Source organism: Montipora foliosa, chromosome 8, assembly GCF_036669935.1.
Source record: "Montipora foliosa isolate CH-2021 chromosome 8, ASM3666993v2, whole genome shotgun sequence".
NCBI classification, from domain to species: Eukaryota; Metazoa; Cnidaria; class Anthozoa; order Scleractinia; family Acroporidae; genus Montipora; species Montipora foliosa.
Window position 1 is genome coordinate 36484188 of NC_090876.1, and position 8471 is coordinate 36492658.

General features: G+C 40.3%; 1 protein-coding gene across 2 annotated transcripts in view; it reads left to right on the forward strand.

Moving 5' to 3' along the window:
* The first annotated feature begins 288 nt into the window (after window positions 1–288).
* LOC137968962 (RNA-binding motif, single-stranded-interacting protein 2-like) overlaps window positions 289–8471 on the forward strand; it is a 70270-nt gene continuing 62087 nt past the window's right edge. For both annotated transcript variants that reach the window (XM_068815447.1, XM_068815448.1), the window contains exons 1-2: window positions 289–427; window positions 5937–6227. The gene's annotated coding sequence lies outside the window, so the exon portion shown is untranslated. The remainder of the gene's footprint in view (window positions 428–5936; window positions 6228–8471) is intronic.

The following is an 8471-nucleotide window of genomic DNA, read 5'->3' on the forward strand; positions in this document are numbered from 1 at the left end:
GTCTCACTGAATTGACCTTTTCTACCAACTGAATAATATAGCACAGTACACTGGTTTTGCAATAGTTTTGAAAAACGATTTTGTACAGCAAAACGACCAAGCACTGAGGTCTACATATGAGCGTAAACGCCCTCCTAATGAATTTATACGTGGTATTAGAGATCTTCGTCACAAGGGATGATTCCAAAGTTCATAACTTGTGGAAGGTTGCATTCATTGTGTGACAGTAGCGTTCACCCACTACGTCACGTAATTGACTAAATATTACGCCTTACGCAAAGTAACATCTATTGTCTGAAAATTCAGACGTCATGCGTTGAATACGAAAGTTCCTCAAATTGACTAAAACAGAAAAGCAGTTTTCTTGCAATTGCTGTTGCGGAATGCAGGAAAAGTTGTCACTTTACCGTTTGGCAAGGTTAGCAAGGTAAGGTCGATCCAGTAAAAGTCAGACTTCCTGCCTTTGATTGATAACGCTGAGTCATTTTTCGGCCGAAGTCGCCGGTTATTGCTTTTGAAAAATAGCCAGTTATAACTCATTTTTATCGCACTTTTAGTGCGTTAAAATCGTAGCACTCGCCGCTTTTTACTTGTTGCAAAGTGAAGTTGAAATTTAACCTTTCCTCAACTGAATAATTTTAGCTTGATACCCTTCAATCTCAATAATGCCGGTATTATAATTTAAGCAGTCCAAAATATTGCGAAAGATTGGGCATTTCTATTGTCTTTACGTACGTTCCTTACTTCATTTTAATTTAATGAGAAAGATCGGAACCTACAAAGAATGCGAAACTCGATCGAGCAGTGCTTAAGTTTGATAGTTTTATCATGACCTTTTCAGTTTCCTCGTAACATTTGAGGAACAGGAACAGATTGAGTCTCGACCGTATGATAATTTGTCTTGTCTTCTCACGGCTGCAAAGTTGTGTCACACAAATTTATTTTACTGGTTTGTTATTCTAACATTAATTTTCCGAGTTTATGGCGGAAGCGGCATTCTCTTTCGCCTGAGTCAACGCCACTGGACAGGATAGGCAGAACTTAACACTCAAGTTGAAGACACGATGTCTTCTTTTTCGACTAGCTGACCCATTGACAATTGATGGAGTATTTTTAAGACGAAAATAATCGGGATTCTTACAATGTGGTCTGCTTTACAGAAAAACGAAGGTCGTGCGGAAGGCGGTAATAAAGATCTCTCATGTTGATGAAGATGATCTATGGTATGCCGAACTTTATGTCGGTGTTTTGCTTCTTGTTAGATCGAAAAGTGATTAATAACAATACTAATAGTTGTTGGAGGCATAATAAGGTGGCACTAATAATTCAATGGCAGCTGTGTGGGAACCCATGAGGGGCCTGATGGGTAGTAATAATAATTACCAAGGCAAACAAAGGGATATAACAACAGGATAGAACAGTACAAAAATAAAAAAACTCTTTAGAGTAATCAAGGCAAGAGTTATGAGACGAGGAAAAATTTGAACAATTCTGGAACGGTATGTGGGGTAACCCAACAGGACACATCAAGGATGTGGAGTGGCTCAAGGCGATCACAAAGGAAGGTGACAGTTTCAAGCAGAGGAGAAGGTGAAGAACACCCTGAAGAGAATACTAAATTTGAAAGCCCCTGACTTTCAAATTTGAAAGACCTAACTTGGTTACAGGGCGTCTGGTTGAAAACATTTTCCTGCCTTGTATGAGAGGATATCAGAACAATTGCAAGAGTGCCCTCTTGCTTGGACAAAATAAAATGAAAAATTAGTCCTCGCCTCCTCCCAAAATCAATGATTACTCCGCACGTAAGTTAAAGGCCGCCATTTGTTCATCATTGAAATTGGGGGGAGGGGTGGTCTTCATTTTCCATTTGAAAAGTCCAAGATTGTAGCGCTGGGGCGAACACCCACGTGGATGACCAAAGTGGGGACTCTATTAAATTTGAAGGATGTTACAAAGGTGAAGCATACCAAATAATTACAGACCGATAACGTGCCTCCCGCTTTTGTGGAGATTGTTTTCAGGAATGATTTCAGAGGAGATACATGGTCTTTTAGATGAGAGAAACCTCACACCAGAGGAACACAAAGGGTGTAGGAAGAAGGCGAGAGGAACTCGTGAACTCCTCAGTGCTCATTGACAGGATGGTCGTAAGGCATGCCAGCGCCAGCCAGAGAAATGTGACAATGACGAGAGTTAACTAAAAAAGGGCTTGTGATATGGAGCTTCATTCGTTGTTTGAAGACTGGAATTGCAGAGAATATGAAGAAGCTACTGAGTGAAAGCATAAAAAGCTGGAGAACAGATCAGACCTCGGTCTTAAATGTTTTTGGGGAAGTGCATTTTCAGGGAGATTCATTTTCACCCCCTTCTTGTTTGTTATTGCAATGATTCTATTAAACCTGCTTCTTAAAAAGTCGAGGTTTCTAAGGTCGTCCATCACCTAATGTTGACGGACGACCTAAAACTTCATGCGAAAGTGAAAAGGGTCTCTAGTCACTCGTCCACATGCACAGTGCGAGTGTTCAGTAAAGATATCGGAATGGATTTTGGAATTGACAATTGTGCAAAAATCACGTTACGGAGACGAAAGGTAACAGCATCAGATGGTACCTGGGGGAAGAAAACTGGATGAAGGAAGCAGCTACAAAAATTTAGGGATTCTGGAGTCTGACAGAGTTATGAACGAAGAAATGAAATCAAAACTTAATGGTGGTAATATGATAAAAGGAGTTAATAAGTGGGCAGGAAAGAGCTTGATAGAAATACCAGCGTGTATCTCAGACCATCTGCAGTACTCTCCACCCACCACGAGAAGTGTAGCCAGATTATACCCGCCGGAAAAGATAGGTGGGAGAGGTTTGTGCTCGGTTGAGGACTGCCTGGAACTGGCAATATAATATTGTGTCTGTTTAACTATATTGCCAAGAGTCAAGAGGAGTTGTTGGTGGCAGCAAAAGGGAAAGAGGTCTGGAAACCAATATCAATTTTAAGAAAAGGAAGATGGACAACAGTTGAGGAGTTGCAGAAAAAGGATGAAGTGGCAGGTAATAAGACTATAATGTGGCTCCAACAAGGGCATCTAAAGAAGGAGACCGAGGGGCTGTTGATGGCGACACAAAGCCAATCGCTAAAAAAAATGCAATCAAAGCTAATATAGACAGATCACGGAATGATTCTTTGTGTCGTATGTGTCGACAGAAAGGTTAGACAGTAAACTACTTGTTATGCGAGTGCCCAAAGTTGGTGCAGAAAGAATATAAACGGGGACACGATAGATTTGCTAGGGCCTTGCATTGGGATTTGTGAAAACAACAATGATTTTGAAAGGAGTGACAAATGGTATGAAACAAGAGAAAATAAACATCCCCCATACATATACCATTTTCCATGCATAGCCATAATATGTCTCAATTTATTTTTAGATCGACTCCCACGCTGTACATATCCCAAGGGGATGAGGTAACAGCCATTCACACGGCAAGAATGCGTTCCGCGTGGATAGGCCACGCTCAGAGAACACATTCCTGCCATATGATTAGCTGTTGCCTTATCCCTTTTGGATATGTACAGCGTGGGAGTCGATCTAAAAATAACTTGAGACATATTATGGCTATAGAAAAGGGTATGTATGGGGGATGAGCTCTCTTCCCCCTTTACTTTCTGTTGTACGAACATATTCCGAAGAATGTTGAGAAAAAAGAGAATTAAAAAATTATTTTAGGTTTTCTCAATACACACAGACAAGAAAATGCAGCACAATCGCCCCGACATTGTGCTTGTGGACAAACAGGATGAACGTTGCCTCATCATTGACATTGCAATGACGAGCTATTTCTTGCCTTTCTTTTCTTTATCTTTCTAGAGAGTGTAGAGGAGGTCACTAGCAAATCATATAAAAGTGTAAATCATTCTCATCCTAATGCCACTAATGCCGTTTCATTTATTCTAACTGCTTCTTTGATTGCCCTAGGTGCACATGTGTGCGAAATGTTGTCTTAGTGTCAAACCAATTATTTTGAGTCATGCCATAAGAAACCAGATATCAACGTCAAGCGGCGTTTCCTCACGAGTTCATGTAGAGCTCTGTTCTGACTGAGTACCGTGTCAGCGTAGAATGTTTACACAAGATGTGACCGTAGAAAGATGTCCTGAGTAATTAAATGCGTTTGCTTGGTGCCTTTGCCTCGGCCGGTGTTATCGAATATTTGGGCGTTGGCAACAAACGTACCGATCCTTCAGAGCCAGTCTACTCTCCTATAGGATCTTTCGTTCTAATTTAATCTTCACTCTTAACTCTCGTCTGCAAATGCTATTAGCATTAACTAATTCGTTTGTAACTACAATAGAATTTATAAACGTTCGTGTTCGTGTGCGTAATCCAAGCAATTATCACCGAATACCAGACGGTACTTGACAAAACTCTAAATCAGGAGAACACAATCAAAATAAAAGGCTCTTTCAGCCAGGATCTCCTACAATTTAACCCTCTCTAACAGCCTCACACGGTTATCTTAGCACAACTACGTATTTCACAACGCTGAATTTCTTTTGCTTCCTGACTGTTTGACCGTAGGCTTTACGAGATACCTTCTGCAAACCTCGCCTTAATCTTATTTTGGATTTTGCATTGCATGCTTTTCATTCATTTCCGAAATAGAGTCTTCTTGGGAATTAAAAGCTGGAGGAAAAGGAAAAGGCGTTGTGTAATGGTGGCGGAGCTCCGCGCGCGCGGAGCACCATGATTAAAAAAAACATGGTATCCTATCCATGCAAAAAAAATTTGGTTTTGGCTATAATGTCATCGTACGAACGTCCAACCGTACGTTCAACATTTCATGTACGCGTTATGTCGCACTGCGGGAACCTGCGGTTTTTGGCGGGAAGTGGCAAGGACTTACTGGAACCCCTGTCTTTTTGGCCGGAAGTTGCACGGACTGGAACCCGCGTTTTTTGGCGGGAAGTTGCATGGCCAGCGTTCTGTATTTGACACTGCGTTTTTGTAAAACAAGCTAGGTATCTTTTTAATTAATATGACCTACAACGAGAAAAGACGAGAAAGAGATAAAAAAACAGTTAGCATGCGAAAAGTAAGGAATGCTCAAAGTGAAAGAGAGCGACTGAGAGCACGGGAAAACAGGCAAATTACCAGTGACAAACAACGAGAGAAAGAACAAGAAAGAGCACGAATAAAGAGACTAAATATAGTGATGAGCAGCAGAAGAAAGAGCAGGCATGAGCAAAAAGAGCAAGAAAGAGCACGGGAAAGTAGATTAATTATATGGTAATGAGAGGACCGGACTGGTCGTATGGTAAGAAGAATTATTAAAATATCAGAAAACAAAAACATAAATAAATATTAATTGAGGAGCCGGGTCGCTTTTAGGTTTGCCTCACTATTAGCCACGAGCTCTTTCATCACAACCAACCTAAAATTTTATGGGGACAATGGGAACAAAACTGGAGCAACTTAGTAAATTAAGCGTGCGATATGGGATTCCTCTCGCCCTTTACTTCATTGTGAAACTGTTCGCGGAGGCATGAGAGACTCAGCGTGGTTGCACATCTCATCATGTAGTAAATAATGGCAATCTTCGGACTCTATTTTCAACAATAACGCTAGTGTTAGAGTAAGGCTCGTTTGGAACTGTTACGATGCTGGCCCTAGACAAAATTGAGCAGCGTTAATTTAACTTACTTTCTAAAATCGAGTCAGGGCCAAAGGCCAAAAATGAATTGATTTGCTCGCCTCAGCGTCTCCCGCTGTGTCTAAGGTGGGGAAAGGGCAATGGTAATGAATACAGATTCAATTTAGTTTACAAGGTGGGCTAATACCATAAATAGACTGAATTTGTAAATTGTGATAAATGTGTTTTTATGCAGTACTTCCGTTACTTGAGGTAACCTTAACTTTAAATCTTGCATGGTTTCTTGTCTAGAGTACAACAAAGTTTCAAGATACCCACCTGACCTGGAAAAGATACAATGGCTAAGGAATTGTCAAAATCACTTTTCACTCTGCATCGGTGTCCATGCAGTGTGAATTACTTACTGTCAATTTGCTTGCAACAAGCATCCGTAACTCAATGGTACAAAGCACCTGCATCATGCGGCTTGAGTGCTGGGTGCCGATTTTAGAAATCGTGCTTTGGACAGACCGTATGAACCTCAGTCAAGCAGTTGGTATACTTCATGACGTCATCACAGGATGGAAAGTGCTATACTAACAGGTACAATAACTAAAACCAATCGAATATGACGAATCAGTTCTTTTGACCAACTACGCCGTAGAAGTACTGTACTTTCTTTTCGTTTTCCTCTTAAACAGTCATCTGTTTTCTTTTAATAGTCTAGGAAATTAAACAACTGACAGGGTTTTCGCTTGATTCCGGAGGCCGGATGTTTCCCATTCCATGTCCGGTACTTTGATGCCAATATTTGACGGATTTGTTTTATTTTTTGTTATTATGATTTTACTTTTTAAAAATAATTTGAATGAACTCCAGCCGTCAGAGCCTTTCCTCGGAAACTGAGTCTTGGGTTCCAGAAACACTGGAAATAGCGTTTCTGAGTGTTCTATTTTAAAAATTTCCCGGGGGAAGGGGGGGAGGAAGGCATACCGCCAGACCCCCCAAGGAAGCTCGCGCTTTCGGCGTTCATAAGGCACCTCGCGACACCAAAATAATGTCACGTCCGGTGCTTTCAGAAATATGTCCGTTACTTTGCAAAACTATCGAAATAGCGTTAGTTAAATAATATAGGTTAGTTGTCATTACAACTACGTGTACAGTACTAAGTTAGGCTCCAGTTAGTTCATTTTCAAAGTGAAGAAATATGTCATTCTTTCAAAAATAGATTACTGGTTCAAAAAGGTGACGTCACGAGTGCGTGGTACTAATTGAAGACAATTTAAGAACCCAAGCATGTTTCTGGAAATACTGAATGGTAACGGAATGGTCACTGAATGGTTAGATCGTTTTTCTTACTCTCGGTCCCAGATCATAACGGTTACTTTTGAATATGTATGTCGTAGCATACGAAACGTCAAGTTTTTTAAAAATACGGGGCGTCACAGTGTTTATCACCGCGATTTGTGTTTTATTTCAGTCTCATGAAGATTCGATGGTGGATAAACATGAATTTATAATTATGATACTGAATGGAAGTTAATATTAGCAAAAGGCTTTAGCTAATGTTATGTTTTTCCTACCAATTTCAGAGATGAACTCTTATACTTATGCTTATGTACGTGTATGCATTATGGATAGCATTTGACAAAGCGCTCCGAATCTAATGGTCTTTAATGCAGACACAATACGTGAATCGACTCGGTCCACCAATGAATCACGTCCCAGTACAAACACAACCTGTAACAGCGCCAGCAAAACTAGCGGCTAGCGACTTCATCGCTCGTCACTTTGGCGTTTGTTCAGATTTTTTAGTAACAGTGTCCCTGTTCACGGTCTAATCTACAATTCGTTTTGTTTTTTTCAACGTGAATGAACAGGATGCAATATAAATTGAACATTCATTAGTCAGTGAGCCCTCCTAGCCACACCCCCAATCACACCCTTCCACACATGACTTCCATTAACCTTTGATAAATAAACACACAGGTATTTGAGACAAATGCTAAGATTCCTGGCACATCGCCATCGCGAGGAACGACCCATATTTGAAAGATTTCTCAAGGCGTCCCTGCGATAACAGATTTTCTGTCCATTGAAAGCACGGCACTGAAAAGAGAATAGTTCACAATAGATAACTAATCCATATCTAATAATAGCTCAACAAACGTAAACATGAGACCGCAAATGTCAGTAGCACAGATAAGAATTGCTTCATTTAAATATTGAGTACAATAGAGAATATTTACAAGTGTCACGTTGCTGAACAACGCTTTAGTATTGCGTGCTTGGAGCCAGTGGTTATTTACATTTCTTTCACTTAAACTCACTTCAGCAAGAAACGGTAAACTACTCCCCAGCTGGCTAAGTCCCAGGCGTTCGCTATACCCGATCACAGACTAGATTCTCATAATTCGATGAAAGTAGCATTTGAAACTTTTTAAGGCGGGGTGTCAAGTCAAATCAACGTTCAGCAAGTATAGTGTATTATTTATAAAGAAAGACGACACAGCGTAGATTTGTGATGGTGCAGGAATTTCTCGAATTAAGATAGGCCCCCACGTTCCCAAGCCAGAAACAACTCCTAGCAATTTAGTCGCCCAATTTTCACCCTCGATTTCCTTTAGGTCCTTTAGGCTGTCGTTTGGATTGACTTACCTCACGTCCCATGACCAATTATTCCGAATTATTACATGGGTTATTGACATCTTTTAAGGGTTTTGGCATATTCTTGCTTCGCTACATTAATTTATTCCACCAATAATTAAAATAGGTTGACTGATATATTATAATGATAGTAATCAAATTTTTCGATTGTTAATATATCTTTGAATATACTGGCTCGAT